Source organism: Macrobrachium rosenbergii, chromosome 55, assembly GCF_040412425.1.
Source record: "Macrobrachium rosenbergii isolate ZJJX-2024 chromosome 55, ASM4041242v1, whole genome shotgun sequence".
Lineage (NCBI taxonomy): Eukaryota > Metazoa > Arthropoda > Malacostraca > Decapoda > Palaemonidae > Macrobrachium > Macrobrachium rosenbergii.
The window spans coordinates 89,516,730-89,529,229 of NC_089795.1; the positions used below are offsets into that span (position 1 = coordinate 89,516,730).

The window sequence follows — 12,500 nt, forward strand, 5'->3', positions numbered from 1 at the left end:
ATATGCTGTTTAGACTTCAAATTCCTAATAAAGATATAGGACATTTTTTTTTATGGTCAATAACATTACCACTGTCAGCAGAGGTTTCATTCTCTACCCACCAACCTCTGAAAAACTTCTTATCTCTCAGGTCCCTTAACGCCTCCCTCTCTCACTCTGAGAAGGCCTCTTCTCTCTACCTTGTGAGGAACGTGCCCTTAGAGAAGTCTTTAGGCCTAACCCCAAGGGCATGACCAAAAGGTGAAATGATTCACTCGTCAGAGATTTCGACACTTGAAATTGTTGAGGTTAGATTCACTTGACATGAAAGGTTTATTTTGGGGGGGGGGGATAAGAGGCCAAATAGGCCTTGACGGGTGGTTTCAGTATATTATTATTATTATTATTATTATTATTATTATTATTATTATCCATATATAGCAACATAGGACTTCTTTAAATTCATTATTATTTTTTTTATCATTATTATTATTATCCATATATAGCAATATAGTACTTCTTAAAATTTATTATTATTATTATTATTATTATTATTATTATTATTATTATTATTATTATTATTATTATATAGCAGCACAGTACTAAATAAAAGAAATACGAATTAAAATTACAAAGAATGTTCAAAATAGAAATAATAATAATAATAATAATAATAATAATAATAATAATAATAATCAGCTTATAGACGTACTGTATTGCTATGTATGGACGTTAATAATAATAATAATAATAATAATAATAATAATAATAATAATAATAACAGTCTTCCGTTAATCATCCCCAAAATCTCGGCCAAACCCCCATCTCGTGTCTTGACCCCATCTGCCACCGAGACGGGCAATAATCCCGGGCACTGAATGCGAGCATAAATAACCAAGAAGTAAATCAGTGTTGCCAACTTGTGCGCATCTGACCTTGTGTTCGCCCTCTGCGGAGACTTTGAGGATTCCCCCCCCCCCACCCCCAACCCCCCTGCTTCCGGGACAATTTTCGCGTGGTCCATTAGCAGTCGTGAGGAGGAAGAAGAAGAAGAAGAGGAGGAGGAGGAGGAGGAGGAGGAGGAGAAAGGAGAGCAGAATGAAGAAGAAGAAGAAGAAGAAGGAGAAAGAAGAAGAAGAAGAAGAACAGAAAGATGAAAAAGAAGAAGAAGAAGAAGAACAGAAAGATGAAAAAGAAGAAGAAGAAGAAGAAGAAGAGGAGGAGGGGAAGGAGGAGAACAGCAAGAAGAAGAAGAAGAAGAGGAAGAAGAAAAATTAGAAGAAGAAGAAGAAGAAGAAGAAGAAGAAGAAGAAGAAGAAAGGAGACCAGAAAGAAGAGGAAAGTGAAAAATTAGAAGAAGAAGAAGAAGAAGAAGAAGAAGAAGAAGAAGAAGAAGAAGAAGGAGGAGGAGGAGGAGGAGGAGGAGGAGGAGGAGGAGAAGAAAGAATAGAAGAAAAAAAATCTGAAACTGGGGTATTGAAAGTGGCGGAAGATTACAAAAAAAAGATTTAGAGAGAGAGAGAGAGAAGAAGAAGAAGAAGAAGAGGAAGAAGAAGAAGAAGAAGAAGAGAGGAAGAACAGGAGAGTAATAATAACAGGAAGAAGAATAGAAGAAATGAGAAAGGTGACTCAGAAAGCCCATTTGTTTCCTTTGATGCTCCTTTTCGGGGGCGGCAAAAGATGATTAAAGGGTTGAACCCTCTGAAAAAATGGGGTTTATGGGGTTGGGGTTGTTGGGATTGTTGGGGGGGGGGGATGGTTTAGGGTGGAGCTACATACAGGGTCTGGAACAAATTGCGATCGTCCTCAAAGGAACATAGCAAGCACAATCTGTCAATCAACGTCTGCATAGAAGGCCATACATCAGGTAATGGGAGTTTTATTGTCGTGTTGAATATCTATTAACTCGTTTACTTGATATATATGAAGTAAAAATCTATTAATATTCTGCTCCCCACAAGTATATCTACTGTATGCGAAAGTAAAAATCGTTTCCAAGTAAACGATTTAATAGAAATTCATATAAAATATTCTCCATTTTCCATTAAAATGACAGATTTAGAAAGCTCCCTATTTTACAGATATCATGCCAGCCATTGCTTACAAGTTTCTTAATGTGGAAGTCACCAGTCAAGAATCAACTGGTTTGACCCATTGCTCACACTGTTGTCTCTGGAATCTGAATTCGTTACTTTCTTACATACTTCCAGAGTCGTTCATACTATTCGCCTCTCGAATCTGGAATTTGCTACCGTATACAGTATTTCCAGAGTCATACTACTCGCCCCCTGGATATGAAACTCGCTACCTCCTTCCGTATTTCCAGTTATCTCACTTGTTTCTTGGATGTCTTAGCTTATTCAGGGGAAAGCTCGTCTCTGTCTCTACACTACTAAAAATACCTTAAAATAAATAAATAGAATATACAATATAAATAAAATAAATATAAATAAATACATAACTGGCAACCACCGCTTTATTAGGCAGCAATGAAGAAGCAATATCGAACTTGAAGGGTAATTATCGTTCATCCCTCAATCGCTTTCCGAGTCACGACTCGCCTCTGTATCGTACGTGGTCTGAGATCATATCAATGATGAGAATGCTGAATCTCACCAAATAAAAACGGATGTTTCGTATAGAAAATAAAAAGGAAAAGGAAAGTAATTAAGTGATTTGGAGGGGGAAATGCGATGATGATAATTGACAATTAGATCAAACTTATGTTAGTACAATGTATCGTTGATGTACGTTTAGATTAATGAGTGGGTGTATAGATAACTCAATGTACCTAAACAGTGTTTCACACAGTTCAAGAAATTCAAACCAAATTTCGTAGATATCATTGGAATAGATGGTTACTAATTCATATAAACAAATAACTAGCTTTACGGTGAACTGAGAGAGAGAGAGAGAGAGAGAGAGAGAGAGAGAGAGAGAGAGAGAGAGAGAGAGAGAAAGTCAAACTAATTGTATTTATAGTGAGTGTCAGGTAACATAGTTCATGATAATCGTCATAGTTTTACGGTGAATTGAGAGAGAGAGAGAGAGAGAGTCACACTTCAATTTTATTTATCATGAGTGTCAGGTAATGCAAGGTTCATGATAATTATCCGAGTTTTACGGCAAATTGGAGAGAGAGAGAGAGAGAGAGAGAGAGAGAGAGAGAGAGAGAGAGAAATCTCAGATCATTTCATGGGAAGGTGAACTCATCCGAACGTGTCATTAGTTCATAATATCATTTTAAGTATGAGACAATAGCCAAGGACAGTCACGTGACCTCTTCACAAATAGTATTTCAATTTAACTAAGTGATACTTACCTCTAAATGACAAAGAATGACAAAGCAGCTATAGAAACAACAAAGAATGACGCTTAAAGGAAAAAGTAACAAATTTAACATATTAAGCTGTGTGCCAGTATGGGAATTTGCAGTATGTTAATTTTATTTTTCTTGAGTGTCAGGTGATACGAGGTTCAGTGATAATCTTCCCAGTTTAACGGTGAGAGAGAGAGAGAGAGAGAGAGAGGAGAGAGAGAGAGAGAGAGAGAGAGAGAGAGAGAGAGATGTCGTCACCTCAGAGAGAGAGAGAGAGAGAGGTTAATTTTATTTTCTTGAGTGTCAGGTGATACGAGGTTCAGTGATAATCTTCCCAGTTTAACGTGATGTCGAGAGAATAAACACCTCAGTTTGAAATTTCTGTATCGCTCTAGTTTTAAACACCTCAGGAAAATGAGTTTTATGAGAGAGAGAGAGAGAGAGAGAGAGGAGAGAGACCTTACCTTACACTGGTGTAAGGTAAGGTCTCTCTCTCTCTCTCTCTCAATTCGCCATAAAACTAAAACGAGAGAGAGAGAGAGAGAGAGAGAGAGAGAGAGAGAGAGAGAGAGAGAGAGTCAAATTTGAAATTTCTGTATCTAAAACTAATTTTATTTATCGTACACATCAGGTACCACATGGTACAATGATAATCATGCTAGTTTTACAGTGAATCGAGAGAGAGAGAGAGAGAGAGAGAGAGAGAGAGGTACAATGATAATCATCCTAGTTTTAGAGAATCGAGAGAGAGAGAGAGAGAGAGAGAGAGAGAGAGAGAAACTTCAGCCATGGAAGGCTCTCTCCTGAAGGCAAGACCGAACTCAGGAAAGGACAGTTGGCCATAAAACAAAATCGACAATAGCCTCGCTGGCGGCAACAATAGACGATTCAACAATAGAATAAAAAAAAAAGATGGAAGGGGTTGAGGGGGGATTTTGGGGGGGGGTTATAGATTCAGAGGACCCGCACAGACACACAGACAAGCGCAAAGACATAAAAGATAAGACAGACTTGCAGGCACCAAGACATACAGACCCACAGACGTATGCACAAACATAGACATATAGACATAGATACAAAGACGTACAGACATTGAGAAACAGACAAAGACATACAGACAGAGGCATACATACAGACAGACAGAGAGACATACACACAGACATAGAGACAGACATACTGACGCACGCGAAGACACACAGACAGGAGAACAAATAGACACAGACAAACACGCACAAACACATACAGACATATAAACAGACAGACATACAAACAGTTACACAGACATTCAGACATACACACAGAAAGACATACAGACATTTACGCAGACACACAGACACGCATGGCCTTTGCTTGCCAATAATGCATTTAGCCGAAAAAAGGTAAAATTAAAATTACGTTTTGAGATTCAGAATGACGAAAAATACAAAGATGATTAGACAGATGCTGGTATCTCTGAAAAGGCCTCAGAGTTCTTTATTATTTTATTTCTAAATAGAGTAGTTTTAAGTAGTTTTAACCGCACCACTGTCTAAACAACTCTTCTACGGCTGGCCAGAAAGATTACTTAGCAGTCGCATGTGGTAGAATGTATTGCAATAAATTACATTTTATGTTAGGGGTTGCGTCGTCGTAGCAGAAATTTTAAAATTGCTTCCAGAGACAATTTAAAATTTCCAGCTAAGATTTTTTCATTGCGTGTTTTTTAAAACATAAGTTTTTCGGGCGTTGATATTTCTGTGATCGCTTTAAAATGTGCTTTGTAGATACTTACGTTTGACATATATCACAAATTGTGTGTTAGATTACTATGGCCTATTTCCTGGTAGGGGGCTAGTGCCATTATTGCACTTCATGCGGTGTACTGTAGGCATTACTTAAGGTTCTTTGCAGCGTTCCTTCCCTAGGCCCCTAGCTGCTATAACCCCTTTCAATTTTCCTTTACTGAACCTCCTTTCATATTCTCTTTCTTCCATCTTACTTTCCTTAATCATCTCCTTACAATTAATTCATAGTGCAACTGCGAGGTTTTCCTCCTGTTACACCTTTCAACCCTTTTTACTCTCAATTTAATCTTCGGCACTGATTGACCTCTTAGCTCCCAGCGCTTGCTTAGTCTTTTGCCTAAATTTCATAAGCCATTCCATGTCCTATTCATAAATTGATAGAGAATATCTGTAGTGAAATAGTCAAAATAGAAGCTGGTAAACAATGAGAAACATTACTAAACAAGTAAAAAATCCGCCGAAGTTTCTTCGGCGCAATCGAGTTTTCTGTACAGACGCTACAGCGTATAATCACGGCCATCGAAAATAGATTTATCTTTCGGTGGTCTCGATATAGTGCTGTATGAGCCGTGTCCCATGAAACTTTAACCACGGCCCGGTGGTGGCCTATCCTGTATCGTTGCTAGAAGCACGATTATGGTTAATTTTAACCTTAAATAAAATAAAGATTACTGAGGCTAGAGGGCTGCAGTTTGGTATGTTTGATGATTGGAGGGTGGATGATCAACATACCAATTTGCAGCCCTCTAGCCTCAGTAGTTTTTAAGATCTGAGGGCGGACAGAAAAAAGTGCAGACAGAAAAAAGTGCAGACAGAAAAAGTGCTGACAGAAAAAAGTGTGGTCAGAATAAAGTGCGGACGTAAAACAGTGCGGACAGAAAAATTGCGGACAGAAAAATTTCGGATAGAAAAAAGTGCTTACAAAAAAAAGTGCTTACAAAAAGTGCTTACAAAAAAAGTGCTGACAGAAAAAAGTGCGGACGTACAGACAAAGCCGGCACAATAGTTCTCTTTAACAGAAAACTAAAAGCAATCCAATAAACACAGTATCGTAGACATTGAACCACAAACCATAAATCTCTCTCCCACCTTCTGCTCAAACTTCCGGTCCAATCATGGCGTCTCCGTCTCAGTTGAATGCTCTCTCTCTCTCTCTCTCTCTCTCTCTCTCTCTCTCTCTCTCTCTCTCTCTCTCTCTCTCTCTCACCTCAGGCCTTATGGGTAATTACGGCAATTACCCATCTGCCATACCCCTCAATTAAGTGTTTTTAGAAGTGTTGTTTGGGTTCCACACACAAGGCTGAACCCCTTCGGGTTCAATCTACGGTGTGTGGTGGTTCAACTCTTTGCCTTTCTGTTTGTTTTCATTTGGGAGTTTATATCCGCTGCCAGTACTACTGCTACTCCTTCAGGTAATAATAATAATAATAATAATAATAATAATAATAATAATAATAATAATAATAATAATAATAATAAAATTATTATTATTATTATTATTATTATTATATTATTATTATTATCAAAGCATTAGTATTAGAACTGTAGTAGCAGGTAACACCGAGATGATGATGATAATAATAATAATAATAATAATAATAATAATAATAATAAATAATAATAATAATGAGGCTTTCTTGTAAATTGTCCTTGCTAATGATATCCAAAACACTTGACACACACATGTATATATATATATATATATATATATATATATATATATATATATATATATATATATATATATATATATAGAGAGATAGAGAGAGAGAGAGAGAGAGAGAGAGAGAGAGAGAGAGAGAGAGAGAGAGAGAGAGAAGCAATGGCAGGAGTTCTTTCCTAACCCCATGGGGTTAAAATGGGTTGTAAGGTTGAGGGGTTCCTGAGCTGAAGGACGAGGGGGTAGGGGTATGAGGTGAAATAGGAGGCACCTCCTCCTCCTCCTCCTCCTCCTCCTCCTCCTCCTCCTCCTCCTCCTCCCTTTAATGAACTATGAAAAAGGAGAGGTGTGAGGAAGTGGAAGAGAGAAAGCGAAGCGTGAGGACACTTCAATCCTTTTTGAGAGGTGGGGGGAGGGGGGAGGGGGAGGTAAGAGGGGCTTTGGGAGGTAGGGAGTAGGATGGAGAGGGAGAGAGAAGAGGAAGAGGTGAGGGAGAGACATAAGAGATCATTATTTGTGAGATAAAAGCTTCTTTTGGGAAAGATAAGAATAAAGAAAAAAAAATTCCGGTGAAAATGATTCCTTAAAGTGTTGTACTTGACACAGATAACTATTGTTATTTTAACATGTAAATTAACATGTTAAAATACTGTCTTTAATCTATTATAGAATGATAAATAACTGCGGTTATTTTAACATGAAAAATTAACATGTTTAAATACTGTCTTAAATCTGTTATAGAACCATATCGTTCACTTACCTTAATTAACAAAAGCATGTATTGCATTTGGTAACCATTATTATTATTATTATTATTATTATTATTATTATTATTATTATTATTATTATTATTATTATTATTATTACTTAAGTATGACAAGAGAAGGATGAAATTAAGGTAAAATGAACAAAAAATAATGAAAATCACTGATTAAACAAATCATTATTTACATACCTAAATAACATTGTATATTAATATTGGATAAAAACTTTAATCAAAGAGAGATTTATAAAAATTTCAACTCTCTCTCTCTCTCTCTCTCTCTCTCTCTCTCTCTCTCTCTCTCTCTCTCTCTCTCTCTCTCTCTGAAACACCTATACCAGCATCATTCATCGACAAGTGAAAATTCGCCCAGGGTATAGATTCAATGAGACTTCAATAAAAGCCTTCAAACGCCCGCATGGGTGGGCCAGGGTGGGTATCATGCCCATCACCGGCGAGGGCATTTCTCAACCCCATATTGCAATGGCATAATAGCCTTTACAAAGGCTTCGTGAGGTGGGCGTGTCCTGAGGTGCTGTTAACAAAACAAAACAGAGAGAAGATTTGGCGTTTTTCAATGAATAGCTGGGATTGATTTCATCAGAGTTTGTGAGTCCAGTGGAGATTCGTGTTGTAAACGACGAGGGAAGGTAAATTGAAATTAGATGCTATAGGTGGAATTGATGGGTAGGGGGAAAGTACTGATAAAGTGTTATTGATGTGGAATTTTAGTATCTTAATGTTAGTATCTTATAGGCAAACAAGATGCATTGAATATTTTTACTTATTTATAAACACACATATGCACACATATATATATATATATATATATATATTCTTGCATATATGTATATATACATGTATGATTATATACATAAGTGTATAAAGATAAAATCCACGAAGGAAACGGAAACACTGGAGTGCTGCGAGGCCTTTCGACACTAGTCCTTTACTTAGCAGAGTAGTGTCGAAAGGCCACGCAGCACTCCAGTGTTTCCGTTTCCTTCGTGGATTTTATCTTTATTTATATATTCATCACGTTCCATATTTTCGTGATTCAGTTATACATACATATGTGTATGTATATTTATACATTATATATATGTATGTTTGTGTGTGTGTTTGTGCGCGCGCGCGTGCGTGAGCAATGTCAATCTTCGTCAGCGAGATTCGCTAATACGGAAGCGCTACGTCCTACAATTAAGAACAATTACAACCCTGGGGTCATTACGTAATAATAACAGGTGGGGTTATGTGAAGCCTCGTATATAGAAAATAATATGTTAGTGTCTATTCTCGTATAATTAATAAGCAAATTTGCTGTTGGCAAAGACATTAAAATAATTACTTTTGACGAAAATCGTCACAGTCTCTCAAAAGAATCTAATGGCTGAGATATTTAAAAATGAAAAATTTGTTTTATTTAAAAATAAAACAAAATATTTGTTTTATTTTGGATAAAATGCCTATAGGCCTAGATTTCAATCTCTATTTTTTGCGAATTATTTCTCGACACCTCCCAAATTTTCATTGGCCCACCCCAACCCCTTTCCCCCTTCTCCACACAGCCATGGGGAAAGCCAGGTTGACCTAGATAGCCCAAGTTCCTAGATTTCTAGTTTCTTATCTTTTTGGGAACTGACCCTAACCTTATGATACAAATACATATGGGTACAGTCGGCAACATAAGTCGAAGATGAACCAACTTAACCTATAGGGAAGAAATGTCTTCCATAAAAATGATAAGAAACATGAGTTAAAAATAACTCTTCTATGAAAGACCTGAGACAAATGGTCACCAAACTGATAAGGAAAGTTTGGACCCTGAGACCCCCCCCCGGTGGGCACGAATACCCCCCCCCCCCACCAGGTCAGGATATATCAGAAGCCAGGAACACAACAACAATGAAAGACCTTAAGGAACTTAGGTCAAGGAACATTGAAGACATATGGTGTCCTTCTGAGTGTTACTTGGGTTGGAGAGTTGGTGAAGGGGGGAGGGTGTTTGATGATAAAAGGCAGGATGAATAATGGCTTATTCCTCTCTCTCTCTCTCTCTCTCTCTCTCTCTCTCTCAACTTACCAATGTTTGCTCTGCAGATGGTTTTTATATTAAGATGAAAAAAACTTTATTGGTTACACAGACTTTACACAATGAATAATGGCTAATTCCTCTCTCTCTCTCTCTCTCTCTCTCTCTCTCTCTCTCTCTCTCTCTCTCTCTCTCTCTACATAATCTAAACATTAACTCTGTTCGCAAGTATAACAATATTTTTTTCTAACAAGGATAAAACTCTCTCTCTCTCTCTCTCTCTCTCTCTCTCTCTCTCTCTCTCTCTCTCTCTCTCTCTCTCTCTCTCATATATATATATATATATATATATATATATATATATATATATATATATATATATAATCTAAATAAATAGCTCTGTCCGTAAAAATAATTTTTTTCTTACGAGTTAAGTTCATAAAACTCTCTCTCTCTCTCTCTCTCTCTCTCTCTCTCTCTCTCTCTCTCTCTCTCTCTCTCTCTCTCTCTCTCTCTCATATATATATATATATATATATATATATATATATATATATATATATATATATATATATATGTATGTGTATATATAAATCTAAGCATTAGCTCTGTACAAGTTAAGTATACAAAACTCAATTTCTCTCTCTCTCTCTCTCTCTCTCTCTCTCTCTCTCTCTCTCTCTCTCTCTCTCTCTCTCTCTCTCACTGATCCTTCCTTATTAAAGAGGTGAAAAAAAGAAACTCCCTCACTTCCACCCTTCTACCAAAACCAAACTTAACACCGTGATTCTGAGAACCTATGAAATTCCATTAGTATATCATTTCCATTTACCTGACAGTCACTGTACATAGGAGAAGTGCGTACTTGCTCTAAATATAACCGTAGGCGATATTACCTGCCACAGGTGTTCTACAGAGTGCTACCTCCATAACACCGCTGCCCCAGCCCCTCCCCCCCAAAAAAAAAAACGCACCTGCGGCCAGGTAGTATTAAGTAAAGTAAGAAGAGTTCTGGTTTTGGCACGGTTAACCCCACTATAAATGCGTGCTGTATACATGTATGTATTTGTATACATATGTAAATATATATGTATATTTATATATATATATATATATATATATATATATATATATATATATATATATATATATATATATATATCTTACGTTAATCCATCAAATAGGTAGATAATCTTAAATACAAATGACAGTTAATATATAAGTGCATGAATACATTTACAAACCAGTATATTATTCAGCTAATACATTGTAAATCTCACTGATGCATGCAATGTTGAATGCGGGCAAACGAGAGAGAGAGAGAGAGAGAGAGAGAGAGAGAGAGAGAGAGAGAGAGAGAGAGAGAGAGAGAGAGAGAGAGAGCTGTTTAATATTTATTTATTATTTATGTAAACCAAAAATTTTGTGATATCATTTCCTTAATCTGTCTTGGCAAGTCAACAACATTATTATTATTATTATTATTATTATTATTATTATTATTATTATTATTATTATTATTATTATTATTATTATTATTATTATTATCAAAGTATTTTGCAGTATGGTTCTTTAATCTGCCTTTGCAAATCAACAGCATTATTATTATTATTATTATTATTATTATTATTATTATTATTATTATTTTGCAGTATGGTTCTTTAATCTTTTATTATTACTTTTTATTATTATTATTATTATTATTATTATTATTATTATTATTATTATTCAAACTAAATATAATCAACCTTAAAAGGCCACTGACTTATAGAACAGGCTTCTGAGGAATATAATAAAAATTATCTTGTTGCTTTTAAAGCAGAACAAGCAAAATAACAAGTAAATAAAAAAAAAAAAATAGAGGCACCGCCCTTGAGTTTCGTGCTGGCGAACTAAATGAATTATTCACGAATATCTAATATTTTAGTGGGTGGGAGTTTCACTACTTTAATTCAATAAGAACCAACATCTGATGCTGTTTATATACGCATAAATTTCTGACTCACATCAGGGTCGAACCCAGGTCTTTCAAATGAAAGACCAGGGCGCTGCCAACCAGACCACACCAGTCATAAAAGAAGTTGGAACCTGAGTACAATTTCCTTTATGACTTGTGTGGCCTGGTTGGCAGCGCTCTTGTCTTTCATTTGAACAGACCTGGGTTCGATCCTGATGTGAGTCAGAAATTTATTTCTGTTCCACACGTAATTGTGTGTTGATATTATATGTATATATACAGAATATATATATGTATATAAATATGTATATAAATAATATGTATATAAATAATATATATATCATATATTTATATACTTTATATTTATATATATCTGTGTGTGTATGTGTACATATGTATGTATGTATGTGTATTAATTTTTTATAAGATTATTCACCTTCATGCTTATTCCTTCTAAACACAAAATCTTAATCAGACTATGCCTTACGTAATCAGACGTCGCAAAACCGCCGGTCACCGGCCTAAAACCGCATGATCTTGCAAACATACAATTACACACAAAAAAAAACAAGAAAAACCGTTAGATCCACCAGAATAAAAACCGCACATCCAATTGGCCCTTGGCAAACAAACCAACATTACTAACACCCCCCTTCCACACACGCCCCCCCCCCTCCAGCTCTATCAAACAGCTGTTCTGTTCAGCTCGGCAGGTGTGGTGTCCGTTCACCTGACCGCTTTCCTCCCGTCGAGTGTAGTAGGTCAACAGTTGAACACACGGGATCGGTCCCCTGGGGAAGCCACACAGTTGTGTGGTTTGGTCAAAGTCATCCCGCCGTCTCCAAGATGGATGCTGAGGTTGAGACGCCTGTCATTAAGTTTGGTCTTATTGCAGGCGATTTGAGAGAGAGAGAGAGAGAGAGAGGGGAGAGAGAGGAGAGAGAGAGAGGCTTATGGTTAGGCATGGTACATGCGAGATCTACATCTGTCTGTCTGAATGTCTGTC

General features: G+C 36.5%; 1 long non-coding RNA gene across 1 annotated transcript in view; it reads left to right on the forward strand.

Annotated features, from left to right (window-relative positions):
• The window catches only part of LOC136835636 (uncharacterized), a 96,922-nt gene that overhangs the window by 61,470 nt on the left and 22,952 nt on the right, over window positions 1-12,500 (forward strand). The window lies entirely within an intron of this gene.